We start from the raw sequence: 15,141 nt of genomic DNA on the forward strand, positions 1-15,141 counted from the left end.
AATTATTCCAAGTATAAATATTTGATTAAATATTATAAAGTATTATAATGTGACATTGCATACATTAAAAATTATAAGAATTTCATGTAAACATTGACAAATGTGGCAATCTAACATAAAGATGAACATCATGTTACAACATAACCCTTAATGAACATTGAAATGCAACATAACCAGTGAGGAACATAGTAATTTAATATAAGTTAACCATGATAAATACCACAATATGAAACATCTATTAAGGAATGTCATAATCCAACCATTGAAAAACACCACTTGTGACATAACGATCAAAGATTGTATTAAATCGATGTAAGTCAACTAAGATGAATGGCATGCTATCATATAACCATCGAGTAATGCCATAATTCAACATAGTAATGTGAAATAAATTTTGAAGAACAATTAAATTCAACATAAGTTCATTAAGATGAACATCACAATGTGACAAACATTTATGAATATCACAAATTTGGACATAAACCTTATGAACATTTCAATGTGACATTAAGGAATATAACAATTCCTCATAAGTTGACTGAGATGAATATTAATGCATCATAACCATTCTAAAACATAACCCTTGATGATTGTTGCAAGGTGGCATAACCCTTGAGGAATGTCACAATGTGACATAATGAATAAGGAACATGGAAATTTGACATAAACCAATGAATATGAATGTCATAATGTAACATAGGTGTTAGATAACATCACAATCAAACATAACCCTTGATGAACATTGAAAGTTACATATATCACAATGGATGCCACAATTGAAAAAAATCATTAAGGAGTGTAGTAATTCAACATACATCAACATAGATTAAGATAATTGTTGTGACATAACCATAATCAACAATGGGAAACCGTGGTAAGCCAATTTTAAAGTCATGTTCAACCCTTATATTCAAACTAATCAACCATGGTAAACATCAGCCAACCATGATAATTATCACAACATGAAATAACTATTGAGAAATGTCACAATCTAACACAACTCAAGAAAAATGCACTATGAAATTCTAATATACCTAGGGTATATTACAATTAGGGTTATAATATAGTGATTATTATGTAATAAATAACATTCATGTAATAATAATCATAAACCAATTATTATGTCATGATTAATGTGTAGTAATGCCTTTTGCTAAATATATGACTAATCACCTAGCACATGTATTTATACATGTCTATTGTACTTAGTGAATGATGGCTTAGATATAATTCTTATAATAAATAACTATTAATTAATATGTATTACTTTGTATATTTCATGATGTTCTCATGAAGTGGATTACCATGTTCATTTCAATTGGTATTAGTATGGTTATCCCATTCAATCCTTGACAAAATTATTTTTCTAGTACTGTTATGAGACTAGTGGTCCATCACTGAAGAAATCATTAAGAAAATAATCACTCTATGACCCACACCCCATTCAAAAGGAAGAAGGAAAAAAAGAAAAAGAAGAAGAACAAAAAATAAAAGGTTATGCAAATAATTTCCAATCTCATGGAAAAATATTCGATATATTAATAAGGATTTAGGAATTTTTAAGGATGTAAATTTATTTTAAAGCATAGAAACCACAAAAAAAACTTACTAGACCCTAATATGCAAACTATATCATGTTTGGTGATATTTTGTGATAATTATTAAAATTTTAAATGACCTTATATAGTCTCTATATTTTTTGTAGAATTTCCTATAGATTCAAAATCTCATGTAATCTACTAAAAAAAGAGACAAGAATTTACTTCTACATTCAACTATTGCAAGCCAATAGATCGATGAAAACAATAATCAACAAGAGGAAGAATATCAATCACACATAACACAATAAGTTTTTCTTGGGAAAGCGATTGCTCAAAACCCCACCTATCTGTATTGCATTAATCAGAAATATGAGTGAAGATGCAAAGCTTGTTGTCACGAGAACAATTCTGCACAAGTATGCTCAACTCTCTGCCTCAAAAGCCTGCTCTTAGCCAACACTTCGCCAATTTCAAGTACCTGCCAAGACCCTACTTCCTTTCATAATTCATAGCGTGAATAGCCTGTATTAATGGGAATCTAGTGCTTCCAAAACTGTGCAATCCAATCTAGGTCCTCTTCTTGATTGCATGCATGATCTATACAGCTCAGTAAATCATGCAACTCATAGTACACTATCCCTGCACTCTAGTCTCAACTGGGCCTTTCTTAGAACTGACATGCATGAGTTTCTGTTGAGAGAATCTTCAGTTATATGGAGTAGCACTTGTGGATGTAGGAGTGAATTAACTAATTACTAATCCTTTACTAGTTCAACAAATAGTTAGAACTATTTTAACTGTCTATAACTCTATAAAATAAGTTATCTAATTACAAATCAATCTAAACTCATACTGGACCCCTAAAATTTAGGGAGAACAATTACATGACTTCCAAAAGACTTCCAAGTCAAAATTGCTAAGCTAATTAATCCAATTAAACTTAATTAACTATTTACAAGTTGCTATGAGAATACAATTCTATTTTAATTCTCAATTTAAATTCAAGAACAAATTTAAACTAGAATTTCTTGTTTCCATTTCTCAATGCTCCCTCTCAACAAGAAAGGTATTATCTTCTACCCTGATCATGTCTCTGTGAAACTTGAATTTACATCTTGACAATGCCTTTGTCAAAATGTCAACATATTTCTCCTCCTTGGGAATGTACTCTAACAATATGATCCACCTCAATACACAATCGCGTAGATGATGGACGTATCATGAAAAAATGGATTTTCAAAGAGTTTGATACAACTCTGATAATCACAGTAAATCATTGTCAGATCCATATACTGACTAAATAGACCAACCAAGTTATTCCTCATCCAGTTGGCCTCACATGTTGCCTAACTTGTAGCCATGTACTCTACCTCTTCCGAATTGAGTGCAACTGATCTTTGTTTCCTGATGTACCAAGAAACTGTTGCTGACCCAATACTGAAAATCCCTCCTCATGTGATTTTTCGATCGGATGGAATCCCTACCCAGTTTGCATCTGTGAAGCCTTGGAGCTTCACTCCCTTTGTCTATCTGTACCATAATTCATACTGAGTAGTGCCCCTGAGGTATCTCAATACATGCTTTTCCACCTTCCAATACAACTTGGTAGGCCTAACCATCACTTGACTCAGCCTGTTAACTACATAGTATAAATCTGGTCACATGTTCACCAAGTACATGAGTGAACCCACAAGATGCCTATAAACAATAGTTTCCATTACCTCTCCCAAATTAGCACCCTCCTTCCTCCAGTTACCATCCAGATGAGTCTCCATAGGCTTGCAGCTCTCCATGTGGAACCTCCTCAGTATCTTGTTGGCATACTTTCCTTGAGACACAAATAAATCCCCATCACCTTGCCATACTTCCATGCCTATAAAGTAATGCATGAGCCCCAAGTCCTTCATTTCAAACTCTCTTACAATGTCCTCCTTGGAAGATTTGATCAGATGATCATCACCTATTAGTATGAGGTCATCAACATAAAGTACAATGATCAACAGTTTACCTTCCATCACTATGTGGTACAGGTTCACATCCGCTTCACTCTTTATGAAGACCAACCTAGTGAAGTATCTATCTAACTTGGTATACCAAGCACAAGGTGCTTGCTTCATCCCATACAATGCTCTCTTGCACCTTCAAAAATGCGAGTCATGGTTAAAGGTTTCAAAACCTTCAGGCTGCTCTATGTACACCTCTTCCTCAATCATGCCATTAAGGAATGTTGCCTTCATATCCATTTGATGTATCTTCCAACCCATCTACACTAATAGTTCCAATATAGATTTGATCGACAAGTACTTGCAACAGTAGCAAAGGTCACATCATAGTCCATCCCCTCTACTTGTGAAGAGTCACGGGCCAGTAATATAACCTTATGCTCCTCCACACTACCATTTGTAGCTTGCTTTACCTTGTAAAGCCAATGGGAGCTCACCACAGACTTATCCTCCGGTCTCGAGATCATATCCCAAACACTGTTACGAACTGTGGAGTCATACTCCTCCACCATGTCATCAACCCATATTAGCTGCTAACCTGCTTCCTCAAAGGAAGATGGCTCTGTCACAACAAATCTGCTCATTATAGCCATGTATCTAGTGTATATTTCAGGTGACCTCTTCTATTTGCGCTCTGATGTGGGTGATCCCACATTCTCTCTGGCATCTGATATCAATCTATCTGCCTCTCTGGTGCATTTTCTCCCATCTCTGGAAGACTATTCCTAAGTGGATGTCTTCACTCCGGGATTCTCTTCGTGTGGCTGCTCTACATCAATCTAGGGCTCCTCCTCCTTAGGAGATAAAATATCCTCAACCGCATGTAGCTGAAGCTCCCTTTCAAGGCAACACTGCTTGGCCTTCTCCTCATCAAATCTGAGATCTCTGCAGACCATTGTCATCCTGCTGGTTGGAAAGTACACCCGATAGTTGTGGGGTGTATCAGTGTACCCAACAAATATCCCTAACTCTGTTGTTTGATCCAACTTCATCCTTGCATCTTTTGTCACATGGAAATATACCGATGAACCAAATATCCTGAAGTGATCAACATGTGGCCTCTTACATGAATAAGCCTCCTTTGTTGTCTTCATCCCAAGTATCTGATGCAGGCTATTGTTCTGAACATAAACCTCTATATTGCATTCCTCAACCCACAAGTGTAGTGGGAGAATCTAATCATGCAACATCGCCCTCACTACCCCTACTATGCTTCTCCTCTTCCTCTCGACCACCCTATTCTGCTGAGGGTTATGGGGTGTCGTCAACTCTCGTTTAATCACTTCTGCTGCACATAAGTTCTTAAACTTGTTTGAGACATACTCACCAAAGTTATAACTCGATAGAGCTTTAACCTTCTTTCCCGACTCTTTCTCCACCAATTATTTAAACTCAAAAAACTTTGTGAAGATTTGATCCTTTTTCTACATGAAAAATACCTAGCATTTTCAAGAAAAGTCATCAACAAATATAACATAGTACATGTGTTTGGTCGTGGATGTTGTCAATAGTGGTCTATAAACATCTAAATGGACTTGCTCTAGAATAGCCTCTACTCGACTGTCTCTGTCGTGAAAGGAAGACTTGGTGTATTTACCCAAAGTACACCCCTTGCATGTATCAACTTGCTCTAGTGTACCTTTGGGAAAATCTATGGAGATCTGTTGCATGATCTTCAAAGCCCCATGATGCAAGTGACCCAATCGCATGTGCCATATCTAACCAATGTCTTGGCTTTTCACGATCTCTTCTTTCGTACTCAAATCAAAAAAATCCCCTACCTCCACCTTATAGAGATTCTTCACCGAATCCCTATCTTCCTTACTTGGCCCATGGCTATGTGTTGAAGGAACACCTTTCCTTCCTATAAGATCACATCATATCCTCTATCCTCAAGAATGGCGATGGATACCAAGTTCTTCATTAGCCTTGGCACATACATAACATTATCCAAGTTGAGTGGAGCCCCATGCTCCCTTTGGAAAGTAATTGTGCCCAATATAGTATCACTATACCTCCCATCATCACCCATCTCGATAGATCTTTCTCCTCTAGGTCACTAAATAACTCCTTGTCACCAATCATGTGGAATAAGTACCATACACATCCCATCATTGATGACACCATGCATGCAATGAGGGAAAATTCCAATTCAAATTGAGAGGCCAAAGCCTCACCCACCACTCCTACTGAGGACTTCTTGAGCAGAAAATTTGTAGCAAAGTGTCCCAGCTCATGACAATGAAAGCATTTCACTTTCGCCGTGTATTTCTTCTTACCTCCATGACAAGAATCTGATTTGAAATGGGAAGCTTTCCCTTTCATGTTCTTTGCCTTAATCACTGAGGCACAATTCTCTTCATCATCAGTCTTTGATGAAGAGCCATCCCTGATGTTCCTCCTGATCTCCTACTGTACCAAATACAACCACAGTCATTTTGAACTAGTAGCTTCTCCGGACCAATGACAGAGTCCTGATAACTATGTCAACTCTTTGGGAGTCCCAGAAGGGAAAGACTCACCAAATCATCCTTGACAACCGTGATTCCAACACTTCCAAGTTCATCATGACATTGAGTGAACTTGTTCAAGTATTTTGGAATAGTCTCGCCTTTCTCCATTTTGATTTTTCGCAGTTTGTCGTTCAATGCCAATTTCCTTTGGTCACTGTTGTTTTGATAAAATTCCATTAATGCTTTCCACATAGCATATAGAGTTTCCTTGCAATGGACTTGAGACAATGTGGTCTCAAACTCCCTTAATAATTATCCATCTCGCCTTTGCCACACACTTCCTCCATTCGACCAAGTGTTGTGCATCTGATGTCGCTAGATTAGGAATGTCTTGATCAAGAAATTTTTTGAGGCCATTATCCTCCAGGATTACCTCCATGCTGTCCTTCCAGGCTCTATAATTTTAGTTTCCATCCAATGCATACTCGAGCCTCAAACGATAGAAAGCCATTGCTGATCCTGAAGTATGAATTTCCAAATTTTAGTTTCACTTGTAACACCAATCTCAAATCTCCTCTAGTATATTGAATTCAACTCCGATAATATGTAGATTTTCCTATAGATTCACAAGCTCATGTAATTTACTAAAATAAGAGACAAGAATATACTTCTACTTTCAAGCAGCAGAAGCTAATAGATCGATCAAAACAATAATAAACAATAGGAAGAATATCAATCACACATAACACAATAATTTTTTCTGGGGAAAGCCACTGCTCAAAACCCTACCTATCTATATTGAATTAATTAGAAATATGAGTGAAGATAGAAAGCTTGTTCTCACTAGAACAATTCTGCACAAGTATGCTCAACTCTTTACCTCACAAGCCCGCTCTTAGCCAACACTTAACCAATTTCCACTGCCTGCCAAGCTCATATTTCCTTATGCAATTCCTAAAATGAATAGCCCATATTAATGGGAATCAAGTGCTTCCAAAACTGCACAGTCTAATCTAGGTTCTCTTCCTAATTTCATGCATGATCTATACAACTCAGTAAATATTACAATTGACAGTACACTGTCCCTACACTCTAGCCTCAACTGGGTCTTTCTCAGAATTAACATGCATGAGTTTCCGATGAGGGAATCTTTAGTTAACTAGAGTAGCACCTATGAATGCACCAGTACATTAATTGACTACTAATCCTCTACTAGTTCAACAAACAATTAGAACTAGTTTAACTATCTATAACTCAATAAACGGATTTATCTAATTACAAGTCAATCTAAACTCATACTGGACCCCTAAAATTTAGTGAGAAAACTTACATGACTTCCAAAAGACTTTTGACTCGAAATTACTGAGCAAATTAAGCCAATTAAACTTAGTTAACTATTTACAAGTTGCTATGAGAATAGAATTCTATTTTAATTCTCATTTTAAATTCAAGGACAATTTTAAATTGAAATTTCTTGTTGCCATTTCTCAACAAATTTTAGTTATTTTTAAGAAAAATATTTTTCATCTATAAAATTTGGGTAAACCATTTTTATAAAAAAAGGAAATTAATGACTATTTTTTGGAAAAATCATAGCAACTTAGCCCATCGGTGAAATTAGCCTCAAAAATTTTCGATGAGAAGGATTTCTAAGTATTTTTAATAGTACACATGACAAGGTATAGGTCAAACAAATATTATATATTTATGTTTAGTATGCAACACACCACTTAAGTATTTTTGGAAATTTAGGGTGCCATTATCATTTTTCAAATTTTGAACATTGTCATGCTTCTTTTCTTTAGGAAGCATATTTATTATTCTTTTATTTACTAGATTTCTTAGATTCACTTCTATTTTCTTACTTATGAACTTCAAAAATCATGGAAATCAGCAAAAATCCCATTCCTTGCTTAAGCACGAAGAAAATAATAAAAAGTTGACTAAATGAACCAAATCACATTTTTCTTCTCCAAAGTGCAAACAATGCCATCAACGATCGCTAAAGCCCAATAGGTGCAATTTAAAAACCTTAAATAATTCCACCAATTTTTGATGAACCATGAATGTTCAATGAAATCCTTTTGGTGTTGTAAGGAAAAAATATGAAGATTAAATCACTCTTCAATGAAACTGTCAACATTTGGCAAAATCCTTTGAGTGCCAAATTTGAACAAAAAAATTTCCATTGACATCAAGGGAACTTCTACCAAAGTGCTAAAGGATATCCTGACCATTTATTTCATCAAAATGCATTAAATTTTATCTATTGATGTTTCCACATGGACTATGATTATGTCATCTCTCCATGCATTCCACATCATCAACCACATAAAACTTTTCTTATTGAATTTGCACACATCAACATCCACACCCTCTTTCCATACACTCCATTCCATCATCTATAAAATAAAGGGGTTTTAAACCCAAATATTTTTCAATTGTCATTGAAGCCATCAATATTTGACATAATTTTTTGGGTGCTACATTGAAAAACCACAAAAAATTCACTAATCATCAATGAATTCATCAATGTTTGGAAAATTCATCTGAGCATCAAAATTTACATAGATAACAGCCCCAAGTTTACTTTCCATGTAAATAAAATAAGACCAAGGCCATGGGACTTGTATTATAAGTTGAATGGTGGGAAAAATATTATAGTGGGCATGACTTGTAGATTATTAATGGTTATGGAAAATTTCAAAGGAAAAGAGGCAATAAATGAAATTTAATTAAGGGAATAAAGGAAAATAGGAGAAAAGGAAGATGAAGAGACACAAATATGCATGCAATGGAAATTAGAGAGAAATAGAGGAAATGAAGAAAAAAGAAAAAGGAAGGGAAGATAAAAAGACATCAATGATAAAAAGGCATTAGAGAAATAATTCACAACTTTTGTTAGTTTATCTTTTGGCTCTCTTATTCCATAATCTTATAGTCTTGCACACTTAGAGAATTCTTGGAGCATCCTTGCATTCACTTGGACATGGAGAGAAGAATGAAAAGGACAAGAAAAGGAGTTGTGAGCAAGAGAGAGAAGGTTGGATTAACAACTACAATTTGAGTTCATTGCAGGTAACAGGTTGCATGTAGGATTTCCTTGTTAAGATAGGATGCATTGTATATGCATATCACTTTTTGGTTATTTTTTGTATTCATTGGCATGGTATTTGTCTAAATTGACAGTGGTTTCAACCTTCCCTTTCCATTTCCTAGATATACATGATGTAGTGGGTTCTCTCTTTGATTAGCTTTGGATAGTCGGTAGACTTGGATCTTGGTTGAGGTGGTCTCGGGAAAATCCCCAAGGGTCAAGGCTGGTGATGGGGTTTCTCTTGGAACTCTTTATGGATGGGTGGAGATAGGAAAATTCCTCTAGAGTTGGGAAGGAAGTTGAAGACATCCATGTTTGTTTTGATGTTAGTTGTTTCTGGACTGGTTTAGGTGAAATCATTGAGGTTGAGGTGGTTTGGCCTATGGAAGACCTGGTTGGCTCTATTTTGGTTTAAATCATATGATCCCACATTCATAATTGGAATATGGCACGGGATTGATTGGATGAAAGAGTGATTTGGTTTAGCCCAATCTATGGTTGGGTGGTATGTGGAAGTCCCTGACTTGGTTGGATTTTGTATATGTTAATATAAGCTATTTTGTTATTATGATTGATGAGCACTAGTACTGGCTATTATGTGAAGGATGAAACCATAAGTATTGTATTTTTGTAATAATTGCATAACATAAAATGGGGATAACTATGGGGTTTCCCCCGTGCATATGAAATATGTTGTCTGCTTCTCTCACACTTGTTTACAGTTTATGTTGATGTTTTTATGATATGTTGATGACACACCATTACGATGAACCTTGCAAGTGTCAAACACACAAGGGAATTGAAAATCCTCGACTGAAGTGAATGCCGTGAGCATGTGATATATGGTATTAGAGCTTGTCACTAGGATGATGGTTTCAAGAATATGAGGAAGTGCAACAATGTGAGGAAAGTATGTGAACATCAAGGTATTCTTGCAATTTCTACTTTTCCTATGAGTAATGGTGTTCTAGGGAGATAGAATGACCGATTGCATAGGTTGTGTTTTGTGACTTGGATATCCATGGGAAGTTTTTCCAAGCACTTGTGGATACAGAGGATATACATAAATTCTTGAGAGTTGGTCTAGAAAGAGAGATTGGATTGAGAGTATCTTCTAGTGGAGAAAAGTATAGGTAATGAACTCTAGAGCTCGAGTAGTGAGTGGATTGGTGGTTGATGTGCCAGTTCATGTTGAGGATTCTAATGGATCTCTTAACTTCACAATCATGGATATGGATGACTTCGATGTGATATTGGGATAGGATTTTATCCATGGACATAAAGGAGCGATGGCACCTTGGATTAATGATTTGTTCATATGTGGAGATGCATGTGTGCATGTTTTACATGCTTCACCGAAGAGGAAGTATGAAAGAGTGCAATTGGTGTCAACATTGACTATGAAGAGGGTAGCATGGGGATCTAATATAGAGATATATATGGTAGTTATTAGAGAGAATAGAGAAGACGAGGGAATGGGAACCCCTATTCCACCTAATATTTTTGATTTTATGGGTGCATATTACTCCCACCATGATGTGTAGTTTACCACTGTATTGATCTTGTGCTAGGTATGGAATCACCAACATGAGCTCCTTACTGATTGTCTGATCCAAAGTTGGAGGAGTTGAAGCATCGACTAAAGAAGTTTGTTGAGGAAACTCCATTCATACTTCACAGTCCCCTTATGGTGCTCTGATGCTTTTTTCATAAGAACAAGTACACAAATGAGTTCAAGATGTGTTTTTATTATAGAGCTTTGAACAAGAAAACTATCAAGAACCAATATCCACTTCCACTTGTAGCAGATTCCTTTAATAAGTTGGTGAAGAAAAAGATTTTCTTGAAGCTTGACTTGAGGCATGGGTATTATCAAGTTCATAGTACAAAGGGTGATGAGAAAAATACAACTATGGTGACAATATATGTGATTTTTTAGGTCTTGGAGATTCCATTTGGGCTATTTAATTCCCCTATTAGATTTTGCACATTGATGATTCATATGCTTCTTCCATTTCTAGATTTGTTCATGGTTCTACACATTGACGATATTGTGGTGTACAATGACAATATGGAGGAACATAGGAAGCACTTGGTGTATGTATTTAAGGCATTATGACAAAAATAGATGTACTTGAAGAACTCTAAGTGTATGTTTGATCAAACAAATATACCATTCCTTGGACATTGGATATGATGGGGATGTATTCAAATGGATCCAGAGAAGGTTTTTATTATTGAAGATTGGGAGGATCCTAATGACATTCATGGCGTGAGGTTCTTTCTAGGGATGGTGAACTACCATAGGAAATTTTGGAGGACTACTCCAAGATTAAAACACCATTGACTGAGTTGTTGTTGGCCGGATAAATCGTTCTTGCAGACAAGACTGATCTCCCTAGTATCAACAAATATCTAGCAACAAGCAGGACAAGCAAATCTACCTTTCTCTAAATATATTGCGATTCATTAATAAAAACTAAGAGGTGTTTTAGACCCTACCTTAAGTCCAACACTAGTTTGTGGCAGCCACGCTTCGACCGTTCGAAAGAGTTTCCTTTTGAGAACCTGCAATCACAATCAACCACACATCAAATAACACCTGCATAGCTAATATAATAAATCATATTCATCATGGTGATCAAGGAATACATGAAATAAACCATAAAACACAGCTTATTGAGAGAAATAAACTTGATTGTATTAACTTTGAAAATAGAAGAACTTACCTTTGGTGCCTTGATGTAGTACAAGCTCCTCCCAGGGTCCGAAATAGGAATCTCCTCTACTTTGAAAAGCCTCACACTCTTCCAAATGAGATCAACAAGGCATGTAATCTTTCCTCACTTAAGCTCAATTAGGAAGACTAAGTTCCAGTAGCATTTCACCTCAAAAATCTTTAGCTTTCAACCTCCTCAGTAACCAACCCAATGCTTCATTTTATTGTGCAAAGGAAGGAGGTTACAGGTCCACCTATGAAGGGATAGAGTCCTCCTTCAAAGGGATAAGCGCCTCACATCAAGGGGTTAGCTCCTTAAGGTATGGGATGCATGAACCTTAAAGGAGCGAACTTGCCACCTCAAGATTCCTTCTAGAAGCTTCCAGAAATGACTCAAAGTGAGTTTTTAAAAATGTACTTGCAACGTTTTGACTTTTACAGGGGTCCGCACCCATTACACAGAGACAGAGTGGTCAGGTACGCAGGGGACATGACCAGTAGGTGCGGGACCGCAGGTAATGCTAAGAGAAAGTGTGGAACTAGAGTTTTAGAGACTTTTAAGGGCTTTCTCTTATTTTCAAGGCTTAGCATGAAGAACTGAGGTTTAAGACTTGCAAAGGAGAAAAGTATGAGTGGTGATAGACTCACACTGATTGCATAATGTCATGGTGACAATATTTTGTGCAACAGTTGTTGAAGAAAGTCAAGTCATGGAGATGGACCAAGAAGTGAGGTGAGGCATTTGAAGAGTTATAATGCAGGATGGTGACAACTCAATTATTGAAGTTGCTAGATTGTGAGTGATATTTTAAGGTACATATAGATTCTTAAAATATTTACATTGGATTTGTGCTCATTTAGGATGGACATCTGGTAGCCTACCAGAGTGAGAATCTACAAGACAAAGAGAGGAGGTACCCCATCTATGAGAAAGAGATGACAATGATCATCCATTATCTTCAGGTGTGGAGGAATAGTTTGATTGGGAGGGAATTTGTGGTCAAGGTAGATAACATTACAATGAGTTACTTTGCATCTCAAACTATATTGTCAGAGAAGCAGGTTCATTGGTAGCATTTTTTTGTTGGATGCTTGGCATTGTTAAGGTAGCTGGTGGCATCTACTATGTTAGAATTGAGGTCAACTAGGTCAGAATTGATGTCAACCAACCTAGTAGTGATGGAAACTAGACTAGAATTGATGTGCACGGTGTTAGCTACCTATATCAATAGGTTTCATATTTCATGATTGGCAATGAAAAAGGTCCAAATATGCTCTGCTTTGATGAGGCAAAGATCACATATTTCAAAGAGAATACAATCTGTGCTTATAGCTTGATGTGGACTCAATTTTTATGGATGGTCTAACAGCCTAATCTGGATCATGCCATGTTTTAAATTTTCAGTTGTAGAATAGAGAAAGAAGTCTGTCCAAACTGTTTAATCTTGGCAGGCAAGTAGCTTAGGTAGAGAAGTAAGGCTCCCAACTGCTTAATCTGGGGCCTTGGAAGAAATAAGGGTAGCAGTAGATAGAAAATCAAAAGGAAAAAAGCCAGAGAAAAGAAAAGGCAAATAAGGGTCTGCAAGTCCAAGTGCACCCTCCAAGAAGAAACAAAAAATGCTAGGCAAATAGAAGGGTAGGCAGATGAGGTTGCAGAAGTGTCATTCCTTACAATTGGAGGTGTGCTAACCTATTTCACAAAGCAGAATCAATGGATTGAGAAGTCCTTCTTCTCTATCAGGTTGCAACAAAGAAAAGAAGCATGTCTAACTTCCCACTTATCCCCTTTTTCATTCATTACTAACATCCAATCATCAGTTGAGATTCATGGAAGAATTGGTGGTTTTATGGTGGTTCTTGGTCCTTTAAAAGCCACATTTCTTGTCTAAAACTCTTTTCATTTTGCTCTACTCCCTAAGCTAAGTTATTTTCAGACAAACTTAGTGGTATCTCCCCTCATCCACCCTTTTTCATCCATATTAACCCTAACTCTATTATATAATTCCCCTATGTTACCCTTTCCCTAGTATTATAACACCATGGTGTATAAACCCCAAACATTGTATAAATATTCCTCCCCTTGGCATTATAGCCATATTTTCTCTGTCAGGGATCAAAATGACATCTGGTCACTTTGATAAACCTAAGTCTAACCCCCTCCCCTCTTCTGAATCCATTTGGCCCATTAAAACCTTCATTTGCCAAGAAAACCTTATAAAAAACCCTTTCTACCTATAACCCGCTTCATTCGCAAATAACACACCAAAAACCCACTTTTTGCACTTATCCAAAGTATCGGCGCATATTATTTTATTTTCAAAATACGATTGAAAAATATTACAAACCACCGCATCCCAGAGGTGTCCGCCGAGCACAAATCCCGAAAGAAGTATTATTTTAATCCCGCCTCCCTTCCGTATTGACCGATCACTTCACTGACCCGTCAACCGTCCGATCGAGCGCTTTTGATCGGACGGCCATTATACATATCGGGTTGGGCCCGACGTTCGACAGTTAGCGCCCGAGAAACTGTCAGAGGGTGACGTCAGGCCTCTGCCACGCATCGCCCTCACAATTTCTCGGGTTGCCCTCTGACAAAACCATCGACGTATGGTAGGCGGTCTGAGAAAACCATTACCGCTTTTTCGTTTACCACCAGTTTTGCCATGCCCGCGTCATCACCGCGTCAGGACCACGTCACTGCCACCCCGCCGCCGCATCAGCTCCTTCGTCCGCCCCCACACTGATATGTCTGCCACCTCACTATCCCCGTGGACCAATCATAGCTCGCCACATCACCCGATGACGTCAAGCTGACGTCATCCGACCTTGACCCCACCTAATGACGTCATGCTGACATCATCCAAAAAGTGCGCCAATATGCCAAAAAATCTATATTTTGGCCAATTTTCGCGTTCTTTCATACTTTTGCCAATTTGCTGTGGTTTTCTCTGCATGGTTTTTTCACGTCCAAACTTGCATCACCTTGCTGAAATCGATTTGGAGACCTCCGGCGCGCCATTTCTACATACATTAGTGACCGTTGCTCGCTGATTACCAGGTATTTACCCTTGTAAATCCTTCATACACCTAATTTGTCTGTGAATTCCCTCAAAAAGCTTAAAAGACACCAAAACTTATAAATTGCCGGTAAAATTCCTGTGTCTAGCCCCCATTCGCAACTGTGAGGTCGAAAAGCACCAGCTGAGCCTTGTTTGCCCACATTTTCATAAGAAACTGTACTCTGTTCGCGCAATCGCGAACCAGTCACTCAAACTGTACATACCTGCTAAAAGAGACAGATTGAGACCAGACATTGGTCTTATTT

Source organism: Pinus tabuliformis, chromosome 9, assembly GCF_031772625.1.
Source record: "Pinus tabuliformis cultivar Carrire ecotype Pingquan chromosome 9, CPIR1, whole genome shotgun sequence".
Lineage (NCBI taxonomy): Eukaryota > Viridiplantae > Streptophyta > Pinopsida > Pinales > Pinaceae > Pinus > Pinus tabuliformis.